This window comes from Lampetra fluviatilis, chromosome 27, assembly GCF_964198595.1.
Source record: "Lampetra fluviatilis chromosome 27, kcLamFluv1.1, whole genome shotgun sequence".
NCBI classification, from domain to species: Eukaryota; Metazoa; Chordata; class Hyperoartia; order Petromyzontiformes; family Petromyzontidae; genus Lampetra; species Lampetra fluviatilis.
In genome coordinates, this window is record NC_136301.1 from 10,368,474 (window position 1) to 10,380,395 (window position 11,922).

Sequence of the window (11,922 nt, forward strand, 5' to 3'; positions counted from 1 at the left end):
CCTGATGTCTCTACGGCTACCCATCCAGGGTAACCAATTTGCCACCATAATCAGTGTTTGTGCACCAACCTTACAGGCTGATCAAGACGCCAGGGAAGCATTTTATCATGACCTCGGAACTCTTCTCCCAGGGGGTTAATCACAAAGACATGCTTCTTGTGACGGGAGACTTCAGCGCTAGAGTCGGTTAGAACCAGCACCGCTAGACGGGAGCCTTTGGCAAGCGTGGAATTGGCAACTGCAACGACAATGGTCGTATGCACCTGGAGCTCTGCGCAGAACACCACCTCTGCATAAAACGCGTGCCTTTCCAACAAAAAGCCAGATATAAGACCACGTGGAGACACCCGTGCTCCAAGAACTGGGATCTACTGGATTACATCCTTGTACGCCAACAGGACACAAGGGACATACTACACACTAAAGTCGTGCCCAGTGCTGACTGATATACAGGCCACAGATTGGCCAGAGCAAAAGTCACCCTCAGGATCAAACCACCACCCAAGAAGAAAGGTCTTCACTCCAAGAAGCTCCAAGTAGAGAAGCCCCCTCCTGTTAAGGGAGGAATTCCAGAACAAGCTCAAGACCAGGCTCAGTGAACATCACGGATGGAGACCCTGAAGAGCAGAGGAAACATCTAAAACGAATTTTCAGGACATGGCTGTGGAGGTGGTTGGTTTCTCAATGAGGAAATGCAGAGATTGCTTCAATGATAATGATCCAAAAATCGAATCACTCTTCCAGACGAAACGGTCCTGTCATTCCAGACTACTTGCCTGTCTCAATGACCATGCCGCAACATCTGCATACAGCGCTGCTTGCAAAACCTTGCAAACAAAGCTGTGAGTCCTTAAACAAAACTGGTGAACAGACCTCGCAGTAAGGACACAACTGTATGCAGACATGGGGGACACGTGAGCATTCTATGAGGCCCTACGCTCAGTGTATGAATCCTTGCACCAGACACGGGGACCCTATGATCATCAGATGGCACAACCCTTGTGACAGACAAGGAAGCTATCACGCATCTCTGGTCAAACAACTTTAGCAGTCTCTTCGCAGACAAGCGGACGGTCCATGCAGCATCCACAGCCAAGTTCCAGCAACGCGAAGTGAGGACTGAACAGGACACGCCACCAACACGGGCAGAGATTTCATCTGCCATCAAGAAGCTCAAATCACACAAGGCACCCGGTATCGATGGGATCGCATCCGAAGTGTACAAGGAGGAAGCAGATGCACTTATGGACAATCTCACAGACAGCAGTGCCGGATTAAGCTAGTGCGGGGCATGTAGCACATGTTATAAAGGCCCCCTAAGTAAAAAAAAAACACCTCAATATTAAAACAACCAGGTACTCGTTTAAGGCTGTGTCTACCTATTGGAGGCCCAGGACCGGTTCAGATAATCTCCACTGATGTTGGCCGTGAGCTGGAATCGAATCCGAGTCGCCGGGTTCGTAGCGCAGCGCATCATCCTCCCGTGCTGTTACGCCTTACCAACGGTAATCCCTATTGAAGTACGCTGCCTTCGAGGGCCCTCTACATCCGATTCTGGACAGAAGGCAGTCTTTTAAAACTTCGACGTCTCTTTGCTAACAACAAAACCATGGAGCAATATGTTCTGGAACTGCTATTCGCTAATGACTTTGCACTTTTTGTACACGCGGAGGAGGCAGATCATGCTTTTGGCCTGACCATCAGCTTGAAGGAATAGAGGTGTTATATCAGCCTCCACCTCGTGAAGTGTACACTCCACCATCAATAAATTACATGGAGACCCAGGAACTCACACATAGACTCACATAGAGATCCAGGGACCCGGAGACCCACACATAGACTCACAGAGACCCAGTGACTCAGAGATAAACACATTGACTCACATAGAGACCCAGGGACTCAGCGACCGACACATAGACTCACATAGAGACCCAGAGACTCAGAGAACCATAGACTCGCGTAGAAATACTCAGAGTAGAGACGCTACAGATGACCTACTCTATATTTAAACCCCCACAACATGTAGGGCGCCACGGTGGCGAAATGTTAACGACCTCGCCTGGTATACAGGAGTTCGTGGGCACGATACCGACCGTGACGCCTGCTGCTGTGTATTTGGAGTTTGCGTGTCTCTCTCTCCCCGTGGTCGAGTGGATTTTCCTTCGAATCCTCTGCTCTTTCGCTCCACATTTTTAACCGCACGTTTAGAGTGTTTGACCGCTTGCATTTCCACGTGATGAGACGCCGCACAATTCGTTGGGGCTATCATTTGTGGCCAGGTCGCTTCTGAAAAATAGCTACACAGCAGCTTAGTAGAGCCCGGTTAAAATGAAACGTAGTTAATCGTATCAAGGCGAGAGTTTATGTTTAACCATCCATCGTGATGCTGGTACAAATCTTTACTCACCAAGCTTGACACGGGGGCACCGGCGAAAGGGGTTGCAGGTTCGGAGTGTGAATGCGTCTGCCTGTATGTGTGTCGTGGCTATGTCTTGGCTCTGTGTGTGTGTCCTGTCTATGTGTGTGTCCGCACTTTATTTAAGGGGGCATCCGCATTCTCATGGGGTCGTGGGGGAAAGGGAGGAGAGGGTAAGAGGGAGGTGAGAGGGAGGGGAGTTTGAAGGAGCGGGGGTGAAAGAGAGCGGGGTAAGAGGGGGGGAGTGAGAGGGATTGGGGGTAAGGGGGGGGAAGAGGTGAGAGAGAGGGGGTAGATAAGAGAGGGGGGGGGGTAATAGGGAGTGTGAATAAGAGTGGGGGGGTAGGAGGAGGGGTTAGAGGGAGGGGGGTGAGCGGGGATGGGGGTGTCTCTGAAGGATATTCTCAATTAGAGCTCAGTTTTCACACTTATTTCTCCTTCCACCGAGAATCCAGCCCCCTCCTCTTCCCTTGCAGGACCCTCCCCCTCCCAGCAGAATCAGTCACGAGGCTCAATGAGGCTTTTCTTGCCCTTTCCGAGAACTTCTGATGTATCGCCACTGTGGCTATGAGATGTTAACTACCTCGCCTGGATTACAGGCGGTCGTGGGTTCGATCCCGACCCTGACGCCTGCTGCTGTGTATTTGTAGTTTGCGTTTCTCTCTCTCTCATATCATCATCACGGTGGCTAGGAGATGTTAACTACCTCGCCTGGTATACAGGAGGTTGTGGGCTCGATCCCGACCCTGACGCCTGCAGCTGTATATATCCGCGTGTATTTTTCTCCGGGTTCCTTCAGTGTTTTCGTCCATATTTAGACAACATGCGATTGCAGAGCATTTGGCTGCTATATGAGCCACTTCATTGAGCTCTCGTTTGTGACAGCCTGCTCGCTTCTCAGAAGGAGCTACGTAGCTCAGCGCGACCGTACCTGGTACAAATAAAAAAAATTGTAGTTTAGTTTTAGATTAGAGCGGTTGGCTACGTGGGGTGCAAAATAAGTTTAGCATACATACATACATGTCCTGGCTAACAAGCGCAATGATGGTATTAACAATACTGACGATATCGTTCGATGGTGCCATATCGCCGTATCGTATCATAGCATCGCGACCCCCCCCCCCCGCCAGGTTTCTGCAGCCCAGGGAGGTGCCGCTAATGAGCACGAGTGGCTCCCTTGCCTGGAGCGTTCGGGCTAATATCCCGCCGAGAGCCGATCGGGGTAATTTTACTCTTAGTGACTCGAGGGGGTGAGGGGGGGGGAGGTTGGAGGGGGAGGAGGGTAGTGGGGGATAAGGGCGAGGGGGGATCGTGATTAAATAAATATCTGTGCGTTTTTTTTGTCAGATCAGCGATTTTCTTTACACGTGTAGTGAGTCCAACTGAATCGCAGACGTTGTCTTAGAGAGCAACACGTTTTATTAAACTCTTAGCACAACATACTCCAGGGTTATTGACACAACACACTCCAGGCTATTAACACAACACACACTCGGGTGGTGACCACCCAACTAACCATGCTACGGCGGAACTAGACACGGTTCCACTATCCCGGTCCAGACCACAAGCTGGGTCCCGGACCGCATGTCTGGAGGCTTCTTCAAGCTTGACGTGGATCTCCTGCCTCTCAAACAGTAAGAACCCCGAGCCCCTCACAGGGCCCCACTTATATCGGGCCGGGCTGGGGCTGGCTCTGCCTCTCGCCCTGCCCACCTTCTCGATCGCTCTCGCCCTTGCCCAAAGGCTCTCGAGAGTTCTTCCCGGACCATGTGACCATCCATTGGCCCCCTCCACCGGTGGCCCCCCTCCAGTGTCATCCGGTCACATGTCCCCAGGTCAGCCAGAGTATCATGCCCCTCAACATAACTCTAGCTGGCTGACACTCTCTCGCTCTCTCAACGGGAGCCCGCACCGCACACTGTGCGTGGTACCACTGCGCTTAACCAGCGCTCTCCCAAGCCCCCACTAGGGCTGGTACTACACCCCGTGTCCGGGGTGTACACACAACAGTATACATCCCGCCATGGCCTCGCAGGCACGGCACCACACAGTGACATTCCCAGTCACTACATCACCCCCCCTCCCCGCTCCTTAGCACTCAGCCATCCCGGCTGTCAACTTCCCCTTAAGGAAGCAACGACGAAATATATATATATACATACAATATAATGCACGTGTGCTCCAACAATAACAAAACAAGCAATAAATATCCAAAGCCACCTGTACAATTATACACTGGCTAACAAAAATAATGCAGAACAACAACAATACCAATTGCGACATGCAGGGCTCCCGCCATCAAGATCTCCCACCCTCAACGTGTAACAACGCTCGTGAGCTCAATGGCGAGCAGGATCAGCTATGACTTACGCGAGCGCGATAACCAATCATGGCATGGGAGTGTGCAACGTGCGGGGATTATGCAACCCGAGTCTTTGAGCGAGTCAGCGATGCCGGGCCTCCAGGGGGGTTGGGCTCATCCGCCCTGGACGACCCGGGGGAAATGAGCAATCGATTGGACGAAGCTGGCTCCTCACAAAGAGCAGTAGGCCGGACCGTCTGACCTTCCACGTCCGGGGCACGCGAGGCCGACACGAGCGGCCGCGTGCGAGGCATCAATCACACAGCGCCTGGGGGCGGGACAGAAGCACTCTCCTGAAGACCAGCATCAGCAGACGCATGCCCCAGCTCGTCGAGCACACCCGACACTCGGCTCCTGCGATATGGAGATTAAACAAATTCACGTGCGCAATAAACGGATTCAGACGAGAGGGGTGAACAAACCAACTTCGCTTACCAAGCCGAATTTGGACACATTGTGGATGCACGACCCGAACAACATCAACCGGCCCCCTCCAAGTTTGCAGCAATTTAGGGGATGTGCCCACGGGCACCTGCGGACAATGCAACCAGGCCCTGTTACCCGGCGACCATTTGCACAGGAAAACACGAGCCCCCTTCAGCCGCTGGTTAGCCAACTGTCTTGGGAGTTGACCCTGGAAGCTTCCTGTGCTTTGGAGAGCTTTGCAAGAGTGAAACGAACGGAATCCGAAATTTTTGACACTTTCACGGCCGGTGCGGCCTGCAACTGTACGTTGATGGGAGGATCATATTCCCGTCCATACATCAAAAAGAAGGGAGAGTAGCCGGTGGACGTATGAGGGGCCATCCTGTAGGCGGCGAGAACCGCAGGGATATACAAGTCCCAATCCAGCTGTGACTCGCTGACCAGGTGACTCAACATGGAGGTCAGCGTTCTGTTCAGGCGTACGACCATGCCATCCATCTGCGGATGGTATGGTGACGTGCGCACCTTCTTTGTCCCCAGCAAATTGCAAACCTCACGCGGCAGTTTCGAAGAAAATGTTTACCTTTGTAATGTGAGGATATATCCGGGTCGTTGATGGATTACAACTCATCACGATGATTGGCTCTGCCGGTCCTAGTCCATAGCCAATGGGGGGAAGCCTAGGGGCGTGGCCCTGACGTAATGGAAAGGTGACAGCTGTAAGTAGAGGATTGGTTCTGCTGGCTTTAGCCACAGCCAATGGGGAGACGAGTCAGGGGCGTGGTCCCGGGAGCCTACGGTGGAGTCTGGAAGATTCCATAGAGGCTAACCAGGATTGGTGAAAACGTAACACGTGACCCGGGTATTGAATAGGGGTGGAGACGAACAACACGTGGTCAGAACTGGAACGAACGAATGGAAGAGGCCACGCGAGAGTGGGGGTCCAGGCTGCCACGTGGCTGCGCGCGTCTCTCTCTTTCTATCCCTCTCACGCTGTCTGTCAGCAGCGTGAAGGAGTGTTATAATGAAAGACGAATAAAGACCAGATTCCAGAAGTCGCTTCAACGACCTTTATTACATTGGTGACAGAAGTGTCTCTTGAGACCGTTTGGACAATTCTTACAAAATGTCCAAGCACCTCAAGAAAAGAAACCCACCGGACCCTCCATCGGAGGAAGAGGTTGAGGCGGACGAGGTCGAGCTGGTGGGAGCTGCGGGTCCTCTACCTCCATCTGCTGCTCTCCCCAACGCCGCTCATCGCCGACAGGCCGGCGAAACAACGTCCCTGGCTACGGACGAGGGGTGGCGTCGGCTGGCGTAGCACATATAATCTCTCCATGCGATCCTGCTAAATCTTGTTACGGCAGTCACGTCATCAGTGGCCCTCGGTCGGCCGTGTGGAATTCACTCAAGGGCCAATGATCAAGATTTTCAGCGGGAAACGACGTCTGCCATTACTCCTTCTGCGGAGGGAGAGGCCTCCATCTTGGGTGAGGCTGCTGCAACGGAGCCGCAGGACGCCATCTTGGGCGGGGCTGCTGCCACGCGGCCGCCGGACGCCATCTTGGGCGGGGATGCTGCCACGCGGCCGCCGGACGCCATCTTGACAAAGCCGCATACTGCGCGGAGATCGGAATTGGAGACGCTCGAGGCCTCGGACATTCACCGCGGCCATCGCCTTCCTCAGATTAAAGAATTTGTCGCCGGGGGCGACTGGAGCGTGTTCATGTGGCGGTTCGAGTCAGCCTTTTGGTCGGTGCGATGGACGGAGGCAGAGGCGCTGGAGGCTCTGCCCACGCTGTTGGATGATGTCTCCTTGGCAGTCTTCCGATCCATCCCGGCGAGTAAGAAGAAGATGCTGCGTGACGCTTTCACGGAAATGGCGGAGTTCTATGAGCCGCCGACGGTGGCTACCAGAAAATGTATGCAACATCGTCGAGGAACAGAAGAATCGTTCTTGGCTTACCGAGGGGCACTGTTAGCGGTTGCCATGGCCGCCTACCCCGATTCGTCAGCCGATCTCCTGGATCCTCTCATCCTTTCCTGAATGATTGAGTTAGCCCAGGAACTTAATATCTCATTACCGGTGTGCGGCCACGAACCGCTTACGTCTCGATGGGCGGCGCGCTGCTTGGACGCCAAGTTCAACCTCAAACGCTGGGATCAAATGGCTGCATGGACGGGGGATCCTGAGATAGACGGGCCACCGTTGGGGTGGTCTCCACGTCGGGTCGTCCACGGCTCCAATGACTCCAGCGACGACGAGGTGATGGCTGCTGTTCCTCGCTGGGTCCTGAAACGCCGGCCACACGAGCAGGATAATAGGGCCGGACGACCACGAGCGGGGACCGGGGCGAACGACCGCTGGGCGGTGGCGGCCACGTGTTTTAAGTGTGGCTGACGAGGTCATTTCGCCCGGGATTGCCGCTGCCGACTTCAACCTCCTCAGCTCCCGTCGGGCCGACTTCCATCTCCTCCACCGGCCGCAGATCCACGTAATGGAAAGGTGACAACTGTAAGTAGAGGATTGGTTCTGCTGGCTTTAGCCACAGCCAATGGGGAGACGAGTCAGGGGCGTGGTCCTGGGAGCCTACGGTGGAGTCTGGAAGATTCCATAGAGGCTAATCAGGATTGGTGGAAACGTACCACGTGACCCGGGTATTGAATAGGGGTGGAGACGAACAACACGTGGTCAGAACTGGAACGAACGAAGGGAAGAAGCCACGTGAGAGCGGGGGTCCAGGCTGCCACGTGGCTGCGCGCGTCTCTCTCTTTCTATCCCTCTCACGCTGTCTGTCAGCAGCGTGAAGGAGTGTTGTAATGAAAGACGAATAAAGACCGGATTCCAGAAGTCGCTTCAACGACCTTTATTACTCCTTGATCAGTCAAGAAGCACTCGGGGGCACACTTATCCAGGACATAGCCATTAAGGAACGCCTTGGTCACAGCTATATCCAATTGATTTGGGAGCGGCTAGGCCATAGGCCAGCGTGAGAAATACTCAACGCCAACGAGCAAGTATTTGTTGCCCCGCGCAGAAGTTGGAAATGGACCGGGAATATCGAGGGCAACCAGCTTGTTGATTCGCGACACCTGAATAGATTGCAGTGGAGGGCAACAATATTTCGCCGGTGGCTTCCGCCGCACACAATTCAAGCAACCTTTAAGCAAATTTTCAACGTCCGGGGCCATGGTCAGCCAATAAAAATCCAGATGTAACAGACGTTTATGGACGGCCCAAACAACCTCGCCATGCAGAGCGGTAGGAAAAACAATGGCGTCCCAGTGCATGAGCAGTCCGCCCCGCAGGACAACCGAGGCTACACCATGAGTAGCCGCCTCACCAGTGGTCTCTCTGACTCACCCTTGTAATTTAAGCAAGAACGCATCCTCCGCCTGCAAGCACCCCCACACTTCGTAGTCCAACCCTATTACCGCATTCCGCACGTCCGGGACGTCGCCCGACCCGCCCATCGTGTCCGGGGCGGACGCAACGAGATTGGGGGGGAGGTTGACTCGGTCGGTCGACAAAGACCGGAACCCAAAAAGCATGCACACCCGCCATCCGCGGGCAATCATGAAAGGGCATCGGCGTTCGTGTGACAAGAACCTTTGTGATACGTAACACGGAAAGAAAAATCCTGCAGGATTGGAGTGCTACGTGGTCGGAGCGCACCTCGAAATGGCTGCCGTACAGATAACGCCAGTATTGCTGCACGAAAACCACAATGGCCAACTATTCCCGGCGCGTAACGCAGTACCGCTACTCGGCCAGGGACAGCACCCTGCCCATAAGCGACCACATGCTCCACGCCATTGACAACTTGAGATAATACCGCACCAATACCGGTATTACTGGCATCTGTATCCAAAACTAACGGTAATGAAAAATCGGATAACACAGGGGAGGGGCGTTGACCAGCCCATCGCGAATGGAGCGGAATGCGGCTTCCTCCTCCTCCCCCCAATTAAATTTTTGCCCCTTAGCAATCAAGGCATGGAGATGCTTTGCAATGGATGCAAAACCGGCGACAAATCGCCGAGGTGGGTGTCGGCCACGTGCGGACACATGCCGTCTTCTCCGGACCGTAGCGATACCCGATTCACTGACTATGTGACCCAAATATCGAACCGATTTTCGAGGAAGTGACAATTCTGTGGTTCATATTTCAGGTCGGCCGCACGCATCTTAAGGAAAACAGCCCACAGGCGATCCAAATGTTCATCGAATGTACGACCGAAGACAATAACATCGTCCAAATATATTAGGCACAAATCCCACTGGATGCACGCTAAAACCAGCTCCATCAGCCTCTGAAACATGGCTGGCGCAGAGTGGAGGCCCATAGGGAGCCGGTTAAATTCGAACAACCCTTGCGGCATACGAAAGGCTGTCTTGGGCTTGGAAGCATCATCGAACGGCAATTGCCAAAATCCCGATAAGTCAAGGATAGAAAAGAACCGTGCTCCCGTCAGGGCATCCAGGGAATCGTCCATTAGTGGCAAGGGGTATGTATCCATGACGGAAACCTTTTTGAGCTTGCGGAAATCAACACAACATCGCAAGCTGCCACTGTGCTTCTTGACAAGCACGATCGGGGCACCCCATGGACTGGTGGATGATGAGATGATGTCCGCGGCCATCATCTTATCAACCGCCACATGAGCATGTTCCTTTTCGTCCGGGCTCAAGCGGAAAGGATTTTGCCGAATCGGGGCAGCATCGCCCATATCAATATGTGGCTCAAAAGGGACGTGCGGCCAAAATCAAATAGACTTTTGCTAAAAATGTCAGAAAATTCACGCAAGAGATCACGCAGCTTCCCCCTTTGTCTCATATATAAATCACCACACTCAAAGCAAAGTTTATCAATCCATCACTCATCCACATCCCGGAACCCACGAGCCTGAGCGCCGACTCCGACACTTCCCACAATGTCCCTCTCTGGATGCACCGACAAAGCATGTGCTAGCACGTTAACCTCCTGGATGACCATTGTGTCCGGCCCAGCATTAAGAACCTGAATGAAAGGTTCTTGGTCCTGGGACACCAATGTCTGGGCTGCCACTAGCGACATACCACGATTGAGTTTATTGCAGGGCCCCAAACAACACCCTCATCCGCTGTGTGCACATCGAGCAGTTTTCGCAACCAGAGGGGCACTAACCTTTGTGCACCAGGCGGAATCCACACTGTACGGCAAGCAATAGCTTGCACCGTAGCGTTAGCGGAAGACATACGAGTCGGCGATGGAAGAAATGCCATACGCCATCCCGACAGCAATTCCAGACAGCCCTGATCAACACAAATCTTCACGGGCATCTTGCCTAGAAAATCGGTCCTGAGCAAACACGGGACGGCTAGGGCTGTAGAAACCAAAATGTGACCCGACAATTTGACATCGGCGATACGCAACTCAGCCATTATCCGTCCGATTATTCCCAATGATCCACCATTGGCGGCAAAACACAGAGCATTCACAGGTTCCAAAACGCGACACCGGGGAGGTAAAATGTTATAGCTAAGTTCGGAAATAATGGTCGAAGACATGCCGGTATCAACGAGCACGGCCGACAAACCCGCGGCCGCCGCGACCACTCGATGGGCCAGCTCCGACCACTGATCCGGTCGGAGCGGGCGCACGTTACAAACACATTCCGACTCCCCCCGAACCCGCGCGCGACCCCGACCCAAACAGGACCCCCCCGATGAGTGAAGTGAACCCCGGGGCCGAGTGTGGGGTGCGCTGCGACTCACCTTATGAAGCAGAGAGTCGTAGGAAGGCGGACTTCCCGGGGGCCAATGTCGAGGAACCCGACAGCCTGACTGGACGTGCCTCGGCAGGCAGCAGTTGTAGCAGACAACCCAGCCACTCCTGGAGTGGGACGATGAAGACCTCGCCCATCACCTGTCGTCCCTCCACCGATAGTCAGCACCCCGATGGATGCCACCCCGCTGTTGCAGCAAGCATGCAGGAGCAGGCTCAGTCTCCGTGGCAGGCCTCCGGCTCTGTGGAGGATGTGGAGCACGCCACCAACACTCTGTCGCGGTGCAGTGTCTGCTGCGCCTGGATGCACCTGGTGACCCAGAGTGAAGACACCGCATCGTCCTCAGCGGGAAGCACAGCATAGAGGTCGAGGACCAAGGCGTCAAGACCGTGGCGCACTACGGTGGGCGAGAGCCGACTCACCCTCCCCTTTACGTCTTATGGCGAACTTTTGACGGGTGTTCAACGGAGGCTCAAAAACAGCTGACATCTGGTCGAACGCCTGCGTGAGGGTGGATTGTTCAGTCGGCAGGATGGCGAGGAATGGCACCAAGGCATCGTCGTCAAGGGTGGCGGGCAGCGCTCTCAGCGCCTCCGTCCATCCCACCAAGTTGGCAATGGTGAGAAATCGCCGCTTAAACGCTACCCAGTCGCCGCTGGCAGCAATAAATTCTCTAATGAAGGGCAGTCAGCGGCAGAGCTATGAGATGTCCATCAGCGAGGACAGCTCCACTTCAAGCTTGGCGGTAAAATGGCGGCCGCGAGCGCAGGCTGCGCCGACGTTCCCGCCCTTTGTAAAATTCTGGCCGAGTCGCTCCATCCAGACGACTCTGCCACTCCCTCTTTCGCCGCAGCAGATAAAGGACGCCATCTGAAGAAGCACCTCCAACGATGGCGAGGCGCCGCGTGCACCGACGGCGCTCTTCTCCACTGGCAGCGCCTCCGCTCCG